Source organism: Oryctolagus cuniculus, chromosome 3 (assembly GCF_964237555.1).
Source record: "Oryctolagus cuniculus chromosome 3, mOryCun1.1, whole genome shotgun sequence".
NCBI classification, from domain to species: domain Eukaryota; kingdom Metazoa; phylum Chordata; class Mammalia; order Lagomorpha; family Leporidae; genus Oryctolagus; species Oryctolagus cuniculus.
In genome coordinates, this window is record NC_091434.1 from 118756379 (window position 1) to 118769722 (window position 13344).

Here is a 13344-nt window from a genome sequence, read left to right on the forward strand (position 1 = left end):
AGCCACCACCTGCAATGCTGGCATCTTGTATGAGTGCTGGCTTAAGTCCTGGCTGCTCCACTTCTAATCTGGCTCCCCGCTATTGTGCCTGGGAAGGCAGCAGCAGATGGAACAAGTATCTGGGCCCCTGCCACCCATGTGGGAGACCCAGCTGGAGCTCCTGGCCCTTGCGGCCATTTGGGCAGTGAACCAGTGGATGGAAGGTCTCTCTCTCTCTCTGTAAAACTCTGCCTTTCAAATAAATAAATAAGTATTTTTTTTTTGACAGGCAGAGTGGGCAGTGAGAGAGAGAGACAGAGAGAAAGGTCTTCCTTTGCCGTTGGTTCACCCTCTAATGGCCGCTGCGGCCGGCGCACTGTGGCTGGCGCACCACGCTGATCTGAAGGCAGGAGCCAGGTGCTTCTCCTGGTCTCCCATGGGGTGCAGGGCCCAAGCACTTGGGCCATCCTCCGCAGCCTTCCCAGGCCACAGCAGAGAGCTGGCCTGGAAGAGGGGCAACCGGGACAGAATCTGGCGCCCTGACTGGGACTAGAACCTGGTGTGCCGGTGCCGCAGGTGGAGGATTGGCCTATTGAGCCGCGGTGCCGGCCGACAGCACACAAATTTATTAACACGCACATGGGGAGAATCTTAGCATGGGGTAGCGTCATAGGCGTGTGATACTCCCTGGTCCAAATACGAGGGAACTTATAAGAGTTCATGGAAAAACAGAACCAAAAGACAAGAGTGAAAACCTAAACATTATTTCTGTCCATAAGCTCCACCAAGTTCAAGGTGCATTTCTTTCTTTCTTTTTTTTTTTTTTTAAGATTTATTTATTTATTTGAAAGTCAGAGTTACACACAGAGAGGTCTTCCATGCGCTGGTTCACTCCCCAGTTGGCCACAACGGCCGGAGCTGAGCTGATCTGAAGCCAGGAGCCAGGAGTTTCCTCCACGTCTCCTACGCGGGTGCGAGAGCCCAAGGACTTGGGCCATCTTCTACTGCTTTCTAGGCCATAGCAGAGAGCTGGATTGGAAGTGGAGCAGCCAGGTCTCAAACTAGCGCCGTGTGGGATGTCAGCACTGCAGGCGGCAGCTTCAACCCGCTACGCCACAGCGCTGGCCCCTCAGGGTGCATTTCTAAGTAATGACACCAGCCTCGAAGAAGCAAGGCTCCTGGGAATGTGACCATGTCAATGCAGTTTTGTAAAAACATTATTAGCTGAACAAAGATGGATAACCTTTAAAGATTTGTTTTAAGATTAGGAAACAAAAAGAAGTCAGAAGGGGCCAAATCAGGGCTGTGCCATAGATGAATAATGATTTCCCATCGGAATTTCTACATAATCGCTCTTGTTGAGTGAGTGGGAGTATTTTATGGTGGAAAAGGGCTCTCTGGTGATGCTTTTCTGGGTGTTTGTCTGCTACAACTTTGGCTAATTTCCGGGAAACACTCTCCTAATAAACAGATGGTACTGTGTTTTGGCCCTCAGAATATCATCAAGCATGTTTTTATCACCACAAAAGTCTATTGCCATGATCTTGGCTCTTGACCTGTCTTCTTCCACCTTGGCTGGACTGCTTCCGTCTCTTGGTAGTCATTGTTTTGATTGTGCTTTGGTTTTAGGATAGCATTGGTTAAGTCATGTTTCATTCCCTGTTTCAGTTCTTCCAATAAATGCTTCAGGATCTTTCCTTGTTTTAAAGATTTATTTATTTTTTTAAAGATTATTTTATTTATTTATTTGAGAGGTGGAGTTACAGACAATGAGAGGGAGAGACAGAGAGAAAGGTCTTCCTTCTGTTGGTTCGCTCCCCAAATGGCTGCAACGGCCAGAGCTGAGCTAATCCACAGCCAGGAGCCAGGTACTTTTTCCTGGTCTTCCACATGGGTGCAGGGGCCCAGGGACTTGGGCCATCTTCTTCTGCTCTCCCAGTCCACAGCAGAGAGCTGGATTGGAAGAGGAGCACCTGGGATTCGAACTGGCACCCATATGGGTTGATGGCACCACAGATGGAGAATTAACCTATTGAGCCATGGCGCCGGCTCCAAAAGATTTATTTATTTGCCTGAAAGGTAGAGTTACAGAGAGAAGGAGAGAGAGAGAGAGAGAGAGAAGTAGGTCTTCCATCTACTGGTTCACTTCTCAAATAGCTGCAGTGGCCAGGGATGGGCCAGGCTGAAGCCAGGAGCCAGGAGCCTGGTCTGTCATGTATGTGCAGGGCTGGATTGGAAATGGAGCAGCCGGGACTTGAACCAGTGCCCATACAAGATGCCAGCACTGAAGGTGGCCATGATGTTGATCCCTGCTTCAGATTCTTGATCCACTTTTTAAAATTGCCATTGAAAGCTCTCTTCTTGTCTGCAGCTGATCTGTGCACAACGGTTCCAGCTCTTATAGTCCACGTTAAGTTCTCATTCACGATCATACAAGCTGAATGAATTCAGATGTCTGTGGCGTCGGCTATGATTTCTGCTGTGTGGCATCCATCCGTTTCAGTTAGGGCATGAACAAGACTTTGTCCTGCGTGCCGGCCGTGGCGGCCATTGGAGGGTGAACCAACAGCAAAAGGAAGACCTTTCTCTCTGTCTCTCTCACTGTCCACTCTGCCTGTCAAAAAAAAAAAAAAAAAAAAAAAAAAAAGAGACTTTGTCCTTTGTGGTTTGATGTGGATGCTCTGTCCCCACGGGCCACATCGTCTCATCCCCTCTTAACATGCGCTGTCCGTTTATAAGCTTATGATTTCTTTGGGGGTGCTATCCTCATAGATTTTTTTATGTATTAGTGATTTCGCCATCCTTCCGCCCGAGCTTACCTAAGTGTGGTGTTAGTTCTTGCTTCCACATTAGCAGAATTCGTGTGGCTCTCACAGGTGCTTGTTTTCAAACTGATGCCTTCTCGTTTCGTGTGCCTCCAGCTAGGTCCTGTTCGGACTGGCCGTAACAGATTAGTCCAGGAAATTAGTTGAAATCCATCCGCAGTTTTTCATAGTATGCAGTTTCCATGAACTTTTGGAAGCCTTTCATATGCCCTCCTTTCTATAAGGAAGCAGAAGAATGGGGGATGTCAGGGAGATTACAAATGAGTTTTTAGAGAACACGCAATGGCCTGGGACAAAGTCCGTTGGGCCAACAGAAGAGGCCGTGGAATGTAAATGACTCCCTGAGGAACCACAAGTGCAGTTTGTGGCTCTCTGGGGAAGTGGATGGTTTCTCAGTGTGATGTGTTTGCATGTAGATCTGTTCAAGGTGCTCTCTTCCTTGTTTTTGGCTTCAGCCTCCCTGCCATGTCGGTGAGTTTTGGTGCCTGTGGTGACTGGACCTGTTACATTCCTGTCCAGGGGTATGCACAGCCTTGTCTTTCTTCCTAAGCTATGGGTTGAATCTTCTCTGGCTGATGGAAGGTGGATACGGTCAGGTGACTAAGGAGCTCCGCAGAAAGTCTCTCCCTGCGAGAGAGGATCAGAGGACCTTGGCTGGAGGCGGAATCCCAGACACGTGGAAGCCATGGTCGGGACTTTGTTTTCTGACTGCCCACACTGAGTTCCGTCGCTAATGCTACGTTAGGTCTTTTTGCATCTGTGTTAATAGTAGAGGGTGGAGTATAGTTGTCTTTCCATTTTTTCTTTTCCTTTTTCCTTTTTTGGACAGTCATTCCCTGGAATCTCTGAGGGGATTGGTTCCCGGACAATGCCCTTCCCCTGGAAACTGAAATCCGTAGCCGCTCATTCCCTTATGTTTGATGGTGCCGTGTTTTCATAGAACCTTTGGACATCTTCTTGTACACTTAATTAAGAATGTAGTTATCAATTTTATTTATTGGAGAGAGCAAGAGTGACAGAGAGAGAGAGAGAGAGAGAGAGAGAGAGAGAGAGGAAGTTCCCATTCCAGTGGTTCAATCCCCAGATATCCACAGAGGCTGTGGCTGGGTCAGGCGGAAACCAGGAGCTGAGATCTCAGTCCAGGTCTCCCTGAGTGGCAGGGATCCAACTACATGAGCCATCACCTGCTGCTCCTGGTATGCACATTAGCAAGAAACTGGAGTTGGGAGTAGAGTCGGGACTTGAACCCAGGCACTCAGATATGGGATGCTGGTGCCCCAACTGGCCAAATACCCATTCCTCCTTGCATACTTGAGACAATACCAAGAATATGTATAATACCTAATCCAATATATGTGTTTTTAAGGAAACAATGACAAGAAGAGGAAGCACACCTGCTCAATACAGACACAATTCCTTGCCCCTGAAGCTTTGGCCTGTGGGTGGTAAGAGCCCGTGGCATTCTCTTTTCTGTCTTGTTTTGGCATCAGAGTAATGCTGGATTATAGAAGGGCTTGGGAACAGCTCTTTGCTCTTCTATTTTCTGGAAGAGGCTGTGTAGAATTGGCATCCATTCTTCGGTGTTGGGTGTGATTCTCCAGTGAGGCCATCTGGGCCTGGAGATTTCTTTTCTGGGAGCTTTTCCATTATACAGTCAGTTTTTTTAAGAGTTGGTTATTCACATGCTCTGTTTCATCTTGAGCGACTTGGGCAGGTTGTGGCTTTTGAGGAAGTGGTCTGATTTATCTGGGTGATGTATTTATGCACGTAGGTCTGTTCGTGGTGTTGCTTTAGCATCTTTGAGTTTTGGTGCCTGTGTTGACTGCCCCATTACATTCCTGATTGGAAATTTCTATCTTTTCTCTCTCAGTGTGGGTAGAAGTTTGTCAATTTTATTGAGTTTTCAAAGAATTGACTTTTTGTTTCCTCGATTTTTCTCTATTGTTTTATGTTTTCAATTTCATTGATTTCTGCTCTTGCTTTTAGTATTTTTTTCAGATGTGTTGTATTTACTTGAAAGGTAGAGTCAGAGAGGGAGAGAGAGAGAGGGAGAGAGAGGAGAGAGAGATCTTCCATTAATTGGTCCATTCCCCCAGATGGCTGTAATGGCTGACTCTGGGCCAGATGGAAGCTGGGAGCCGGGAGCTTCATTTGGGTCTCCCACGTGGGTGCAGGGGCCCAAGCACTTGGGCCATCTTTGCTGTCTTCCTGGGTGCATTACTAGGGAGCTGGATCTGAAGTGGAGCAGGTGGGACTTGAACCGATGCTCAGAGGAGATGCCCATGTCACAGGCAGCGGCTTAACCTACTGCGCCGCAATGCTGGCCCCAGTATTGCTTTTCTTTGGATTGCTTTGGGTTTATGATGCCTTCCTTTTTCTAGGTTCTTAAGGTAGGAGCTTAGTTAGTTAATTTGAATATATCTTTTTTATTGATGCAAGCATTTAGTGCTATAAATTACTAAATCTATTAGTGTGGACATCCTGTCAGTTTGAGTGCAATGTAGAAAAAGTTCCCTCCTGAAGAGGACGCGGTAGCATTAGGTGCAGAGCGTGTTTGCGCCCGCTCCTGCTCCTGACTCACCGCTGTTCGCTCTCGCTGAGGAACAAGTCGGTCAGGAAGCCGCGCCGCAGCTATGGTGAGACAACTGGCGGCGCCACGCGGCTCGAGACGCCGGCGGGACTCGGGCCCGGATCGCGTGCTCCGCTGGGGTGGAGGGAGGCGGCTTTTAAAGACACCGGAAAGACGCCCGTGGAACCAGAGGTGGCCATTCACTGAATTAGGATCACCCTGACCAGCCGCAACGTCAAGTCCCTGGAGAAGGTGTGTGCTGACTTGATCAGAGGAGCAAAGGAGAAGAATCTGAAAGTGAAAGGACCTGTTCGGATGCCTACCAAGACACTACAAGAAAAACCCCTTGTGGTGAAGGTTCTAAGACATGGGACCGCTTCCAGATGCGAATCCATAAACGACTCATTGACTTGCACAGCCCTTCTGAGATTGTGAAACAGATCACTTCCATCAGCATTGAGCCGGGAGTGGAAGTTGAAGTCACCATTGCAGATGCCTAAGCCAACCGACTGTTTTAATAAATTGACTACCACTTGTTAAAAAAAAAAAAAAAAAGTTCCCTCCTTTATGTATCTCTCTTTAACCTCCCCCATTCAGAATGCAGTTGTCTTGAAAGGTTCCTGCACCCAGCGAGGTGGTGCCCAGGGTTAAGCCTCCACCTGCGATGCTGGTTCGAGTCCCAGCTGTTCTACTTCCAATCCAGCTCCCTGTTAATGAGCCTGGGAAAGCAGTGGAGGATGGTCCAAGTCCTTGGGCCCCTGTCACTCACCCATGTAGGAGACCTAGAGAAAGCTCCAGGCTCCTGGCTTTGGCCTGACCCAGGCCCAGTCACACGGCTACTTGGGGAGTGAACCAGTAGATGGAAGGTCTCTCTTTCTCTTTCTCTCCATCACTCTGCCTTTTAAAAAAATGAATAAATCTTAAAAAAAAAAAAAAAGTAAAAAGAGTGAGAACATCAGATTGTGAGAACATCAGACTGTGACACAATTTTTGCTTCTGCTTTCAAACATAACTTGGGAAACTCTAGAGGAGTTTCAGCGTTTACCCATATTTTATTTTTTCAGTTTTCTTTCTTCTTGATTTTCCTAGTTTCCTTCTTTAAATTTTTTTTTGCTTGTTTCAAGAAATTTCTTTATCCTGTTCTTTAGGGTAGGTCTGCTGGGACAAATTTTCTTCATTTGCCTGAAGCCTATTGTTGTGAGATGGAAGATGCTGGCTGACAGTTTTTCTTTCTTTCTTTCAAGATTAATTTATTTGAAAGTCAGCGTTAGATAGACAGAGAAGGAGAGGTAGAAAGAGAGGTCTTTTTTATTATTATTATTTTTTTTTGACAGGCAGAGTGGATAGTGAGAGAGAGAGACAGAGAGAAAGGTCTTCCTTTTGCCATTGGTTCACCCTCCAATGGCTGCCACGGCTGGCGCACTGCGGCCCGCACACCGCGCTGATCCGAAGGCAGGAGCCAGGTGCTTCTCCTGGTCTCCCATGGGGTGCAGGGCCCAAGGACTTGGGCCATCCTCCACTGCACTCCCAGGCCACAGCAGAGAGCTGGCCTAGAAGAGGGGCAACCGGGAAAGAATCCGGCGCCCAGACCGGGTCTAGAACCCGGTGTGCCAGCGCCGCTAGGTGGAGGATTAGCCTATTGAGCCACGGCGCCAGCCGAGAGAGAGAGAGAGAGAGAGAGAGAGAGAGAGAGAGAGAGGTCTTCCATCCGCTGCTTCACTCTCCGATTGGCCACAATGCCCAGAGCTGCACCGATCCGGATCCAGGAGCCAGGAGCCAGGAGCCAGGAGCCAGGAGCCAGGAGCTTCCTCCAATTCTTCTATGCAGGTGCAGGGGCCCCAAGGACTTGGGCCATCTTCTACTGCTATCCCAGGCCATAGCAGAGAGCTGGATCGGAAGTGGAGCAGCCGGGTCTCAAACCCATATGGGATGCCGGCGTCTCAGGCCAGGGCATCAACCTGCTGTGACACAGTGCTGGCCCTGACAGTTCTTTTTTGAAGGATGCTGAACTACCATGGCTTCTGCTGCCATTCAGGCTTTATATCCTTTACCCTAAGGTGTCTTATCTCTCTTGATGCTTGCAAGGTTTTCATTGGCCTTTAGTTTTCAGAAGTTTAATTATGATATATACATGTCATGGTTTCTTTGGGTTCATCCTCTTTGGGGTTTGTTCAACCAGATGCATTAGGCTTTTTTTTTTTCTGACAGGCAGAGTGGACAGTGGACAGTGAGAGAGAGAGACAGAGAGAGAAAGGTCTTCCTTTTGCCGTTGGTTCACCCTCCAATGGCCGCTGCGGCCGGTGCGCTGCGGCCGGTGCACCGCGCTGATCTGAAGGCAGGAGCCAGGTACTTCTCCTGGTCTCCCATGGGGTGCAGGGCCCAAGCACTTGGGCCATCCTCCACTGCCTTCATGGGCCACAGCAGAGAGCTGGCCTGGAAGAGGGGCAACCGGGACAGAATCCGGCGCCCCGACCAGGACTAGAACCCAATGTGCCGGCGCCGCTAGGCGGAGGATTAGCCTAGTAAGCCGCGGTGCTGGCCTCATTAGGCTTTTGACTTGGGCCACATTTATGGATAGTTTAGTCATGATTTTTTTGGTTGTATTTTCAGCCCCACCCTCTTTCTCGCTCCCTCTTGGAATCAGATGGCACAAATGTTAGGTTTTTTGTTATAGCCACTGTGATCTTTTTTTTTTCCTTTTAAAGCCTTTTTTTTTTTTTTTTTTTTTTTTTTGACAGGCAGAGTGGATAGTGAGAGAGAGAGACAGAGAGACAGAGAGAAAGGTCTTCCTTTGCCGTTGGTTCACCCTCCAATGGCCGCCGCGGCCAGCGCGCTGCGGCCGGCGCACCGCGCTGATCCGATGGCAGGAGCCAGGAGCCAGGTGCTTTTTCCTGGTCTCCCACGGGGTGCAGGGCCCAATCACCTGGGCCATCCTCCACTGCACTCCCTGGCCACAGCAGAGAGCTGGCCTGGAAGAGGGGCAACCAGGACAGAATCCGGTGCCCCGACCGGGACTAGAACCCGGTGTGCCGGCGCCGCTAGGCGGAGGATTAGCCTAGTGAGCCGCGGCGCCGGCCTAAAGTCTATTTTCTTTCTTTAGTTAAGATTGGGCAATTTCTGTCTTATTTTCAAGTTTACTGAGTCTGCCACTGTCCTCTTATTTTCTACTTTTACCCATCCAGAGATTTTTATTTTGGTCTTTTTTTTTTTTTTTTGAGTTCTAAAAAATTCCCATTTGGTCTTTTTTTTTTTTTTTTTTTTTTTTTTTAGATTTGAGGGTATTTCAAAAAATGCATGGGAAATTAAATTAAAAGGTGAGTTGATGTTGACGCAAAGTGTGCTGCAGAAATTGAAACATGATTGAGAATCTTACAATGTCCCCAAAAGTCACTCATTCTACCGCAAACCAGAAACACTCACAACACAAGTGAGCGAAGCCAATCAGTAGAGGCGACCACTGATGTGACACAGATGCTAGATCACCTGACAAGGACTTCGAGCACACTGCAATTGCAAACACGTGTGTAGGGAAAACAGCAAACTCTCCCCCAAAGAAATAGAACACCAAGAGTGGGCATTCAGCACAGGGAAACCTGCAGCCCATAGCTGAGCTCCTGAGATGCCGCCTCGCCTCTAGCCTCTGACCAGGCTGCCGCTAATGTACCTGGAGGCGGCCGCAGAAAATGACTGAAGTACGTGGGCTCCTGCCGCGCAGCTGGGAGACGCAGCTGGAGTCCCAGGCTCCTGGCTTTGACCTGGCCCAGCCCTGGCTGTGACAGACATTTGAGAGAGTGGACCAGCAGATGGGAGATTTCTCTCTCTCTATTTTTGCCCTGTTGCTCTGCCTTTCAAATACATAAAAATTAATAAATCAACTTAAAAAAAAAGAATATGAGGGGACATCAAAAAGTTGGTGGGGAGGGGTCGGTGCTGTGGCGGAGCAGGTAAAGCCGCCACCTGCAGTGCCAGCATCCCATATGGGTGCCCCTTCGGGTCCCGGCTGTTCCTCTTCCGATCCAGCTCTCTGCTGTGGCCTGGGGAAGCAGTAGAAGATGCCCCAAGTCCTTGGGCCCCTGCTCCCATGTGGGAGAAAAGGCTCCTGCTCCTGGCTTTGGATCGGTGCAGCTCGGGCTGTTGTGGCCAGTTGGGGAGTGAACCAGCAGATGGAAGACCTCTCTCTCTCTCTCACTTGCTCTCTCTCTCTCTCTGCCTCTCCTTCTCTCTCTGTGTAACTCTTTCAATTAAAGAAATAAATCTTTAACAAAAAAGTTGATGGGAAAATGGAGTTAAATATATTTATTTGGAGCAAATGATTTTTAAAAAATATTTATTTATTTAGTTGAAAGACAGAGGGACAGAGAAGGACAGAGATCTTACAAACCCTGGTTCATTCCCCAAATACCTGCAACAGCCAGCACTGGGCCGGGCCAAAGCCAGGAGCCAGAATCGCCATTCAGATCTCCCACATGGGTGTTGTGGCGTAGCGGGTAAAGGCGCCACCTGTGATGCCTGCATCCCCTGTGGACACCGGTTCGAGTCCTGGCTGCTCCACTTCCAATCCAGCTCCCTGCTATTGGCTTGTTAAAAGCAGTGGAAGGTGCTGGAGCCGTGGCTCAATAGGCTAATCCTCCGCCTTGCGGTGCCAGCACACCGGATTCTAGTCCCGGTCGGGGCACTGGATTCTGTCCCAGTTGCCCCTCTTCCAGGCCAGCTCTCTGCTATGGCCCGGGAGTGCAGTGGAGGATGGTCCAAGTCCTTGGGCCCTGCACCCGCATGGGAGACCAGGAGAAGCACCTGGCTCCTGGTTTCGGATTCAGCACGATGCGCCGGCCACAGTGCGCTGGTCGCGGCGGCCATTGGAGGGTGAACCAACCGCAAAAAGGAAGACCTTTCTCTCTCTGTCTCTCTCTCTCACTCTCCACTCTGTCTGTCAAAAAAAAAAAAAAAAAAAAAAAAAAGCAGTGGAAGATGGCCCAAGTCCTTGGGCCCCTGCACTCACATGGGAGACCCAGAGGAAGCTCCTGGCTTCAGCCTGGCCTAGCCCTGGCCATTGTGGCTATCTGGGGAGTGAACCAACAGATGGAAGATTGATCTCTATCTCCTAACTCTGCCTTTCAAATAAATAAATAAACCTTAAATAAAAATCGAGGGTGGCATGGGTGCCTGACTGCTTCCCGTGTGGTGTCCCTGACACTGCCCAGGGTGTGTTGCGGTGGCCGTGATGGAAGCCCCAGCTCACTACGGGGCCTCCTCTTGTTATGTAGGAACTTATAAAACAGCCCATGTGTGCGAGAGGGGCCTGAAGAAACCCCACATCTGCAGAAGCCCGAGAAGCCCAGCATCTCGCACTTCAAAGTCCTGCCCAGGCCCTGACAACCTCCCAGGTGGTCCCAGCCCTTCCCCCAGGGAAGGCTCCCAGGAGGATTCTCTCTCCTCAGGACCAAATGGGTTACCCGACCTGACAGCATGGGACAGTAAAACCTTCATAGACGCCCAAGGGAAGCCCCTCTGCCCGGCACCAGCAAACCTGGGGAGGGATTTCCTAATTTACTCTCCACAAAATTTTAAAAAAATTTTTTATTTTTATTTATTTATTTTTTGACAGGCAGAGTTAGTGAGAGAGAGAGACAGAGAGAAAGGTCTTCCTTCCATTGGTTCATCCCCTAAATGGCAGCCACAGCCGGCGCACAGCCCCGATCCAAAGCCAGGAGCCAGGAGCTTCCTCCTGGTCTCCCATGCGGATGCAGGGCCCAAGCACTTGGGCCATCCTCCACTGCCCTCCCGGGCCACAGCAGAGAGCTGGACTGGAAGAGGGGCAACCGGGACAGAACCGGTGCCCCAACCGGGAGTAGAACCTGGAGTGCTGGCGCCTCAGGCAGAGGATTAGCCTAGTGAGCCGTGGCGCTGGCCCACAAAACTTTTTTTTTTTTTAAATATTTTTTTTTTATTTGTTTCTGACAGATAGAGATAGTGAGAGAGAGAGATAGAGAGAAAGATTTAGTGGGGCCGGCGCTGTAGCTCACTTGGTTAATCCTCTGCCTGCGGCGTTGGCATCCCATATGGGTGCCTGATTCTAGTCCTGGTTGCCCCTCTTCCAGTCCAGCTCTCTGCTTTGGCCCAGGAAGGCAGTGGAGGATGGTCTAAGTGCTTGGGCCCCTGCACCTGCGTGGGAGACCAGGAGGAAGCTCCTGGCTCTTGGCTTCAGATCAGCTCAGCGAGCCAGCCGTAGCAGCCATTTGGGGTGTGAACTAACGGAAGGAAGACCCTTTTCTCTGTCTCTCTCACTCACTGTCTATAACTCTACCTGTCAAGTAAAAAAAAAAAAAAAAAGATCTATTTATTTATTTGAAAGTCAGAGTTAGATAGAAAAGGAGAGGCAGAGAGAGAGAGAGAGAGAGAGAGCACTGGTTCACTCCCCAGGTGGCCACTACAGTTGGAGCTGTGCAAATCCAAAGCCAGGAGCCAGGAGCTTCCTCCAGGTCTCCCATGTGGGTGCAGGGGCTCAAGGACTTGGGCCATCTTTTGCTGCTTTCTCAGGCCATAGCAGAGAGCTGGATTGGAAGTGGAACAGCTGGGACTCAAACCGGCACCCATGTGGGATTTTGGCACTGCAGGCAGCAGCTTTACCCGCTATGTCACAGTGCTGGCCCCTCCATAAAACTCTTTATCCTAAAAGAGAAGGAGGAGGGAGTAAAGAAAACTCTCTTAAAATCCAGGAGTCTAAACAAAGACTGTGCGCTCAGCCCTCTGCTCTCTGCTGAGCCGCCCGCCTGGCCTGCCCAGATGTATTCTCTCCACTCAACCACGTAGCCTCGCTCTCCCACTTGCTCTCTGTCTGTTCCATTCTGACAGATGCCCTGTCCCCCAATAAAACCTTATCACTCTGATCTCTGTCTCGTGCCTGAATTCTTTCTTGCGTGAAGACAAGAACCCACGACTTCTCTGTGGTGACACTCTGACCCCACACCAGCGAGGGAGGGGAGAAGTGTGTCCTTGTCGCCAGGTGAGTGTAGAAACCCAGGATCCCAACAAGGACTCTCGTGGTGCCCTGGGTGGGGCTGGGAGACTTTCTGTGTAGGTGTGGGTGACGTCCTCGATCCCCACTCAGCCGTTGCTGGTAGGAGCGGAGTTGTGGTTTCTCCTCTGTGGCTGGAGTAGGGCAGGGATTATGTGTTAGTTTCCTGTTTGTCAGGCTGCCCAAGGCTGGAGCGAGCAGGGGTTTTTCAGGGCTTGCTTTGATGATGCCTGGGGACACTTCCGGATTCACCTGCCCCAGAGCTGGGATATACCAGGGCACTTCACAAGGTTTGTGGGGGCGGTGGTAGGGTGATGGAATGCGAAGATACGTTTATTTTGTTGCAAAGACTGATGCAATCCCTATGCAGTGTTTTGCAAGTGCCATTGTCTGGGAGCTTTCTGAAGCCCTCAGGTGCCTTGGTGATCCACCAGCTGGCCAGCTCCCTTCTGGGCACCTTCCTGCATCCTTCTGGGTCTGGTTTATGTGTAGTGCCTAGGGGGTTTTAGCTGTGCTTTGCAGAGGAGCAGGGGGCAGCACGTCCACCCCATCTTGTCTCTCTTTCCTACCCTGTCTGTCCCTATGCTTGCACGGTGTGGTGCCTACCTCACTCTTTACTTGCCTGTGTTCTCAGGAGGTGGGGACACCCTGAGGTCCTTGTCACCTGCCACTTTCATTTTATTTCTCCACGCTTGGCCCCACCCAGGTCTGGCCGTCCTGAGCAGGAAGCGGAGGAGGGTAGAAGGGGCGTGGCTGGAGGAGGCCCTGGCGATGTGATTGGCTGCGCGGGGAGGAGGATGGGGGGAAGGGCTGTGTTGCTGGAGGCTCAGGGTTGGGCAGGGCAGGTATGAGGGCAGCAGATTTCCTAGAGGGGACCTGTGGGGTCCCCCACAGTCCTCAAATGATGTCCATCTGCCGGAGTCTTTCCCGTGGTCCAGCCCGTGAGAGCGACTGTG

At 50.2% G+C, this 13344-nt stretch overlaps 1 pseudogene; it reads left to right on the forward strand.

The window, feature by feature from the left end:
- The first annotated feature begins 5325 nt into the window (after positions 1-5325).
- LOC100339899 (small ribosomal subunit protein uS10-like) lies at positions 5326-5953 on the forward strand (annotated as a pseudogene).
- The last annotated feature ends 7391 nt before the right edge of the window (positions 5954-13344 follow it).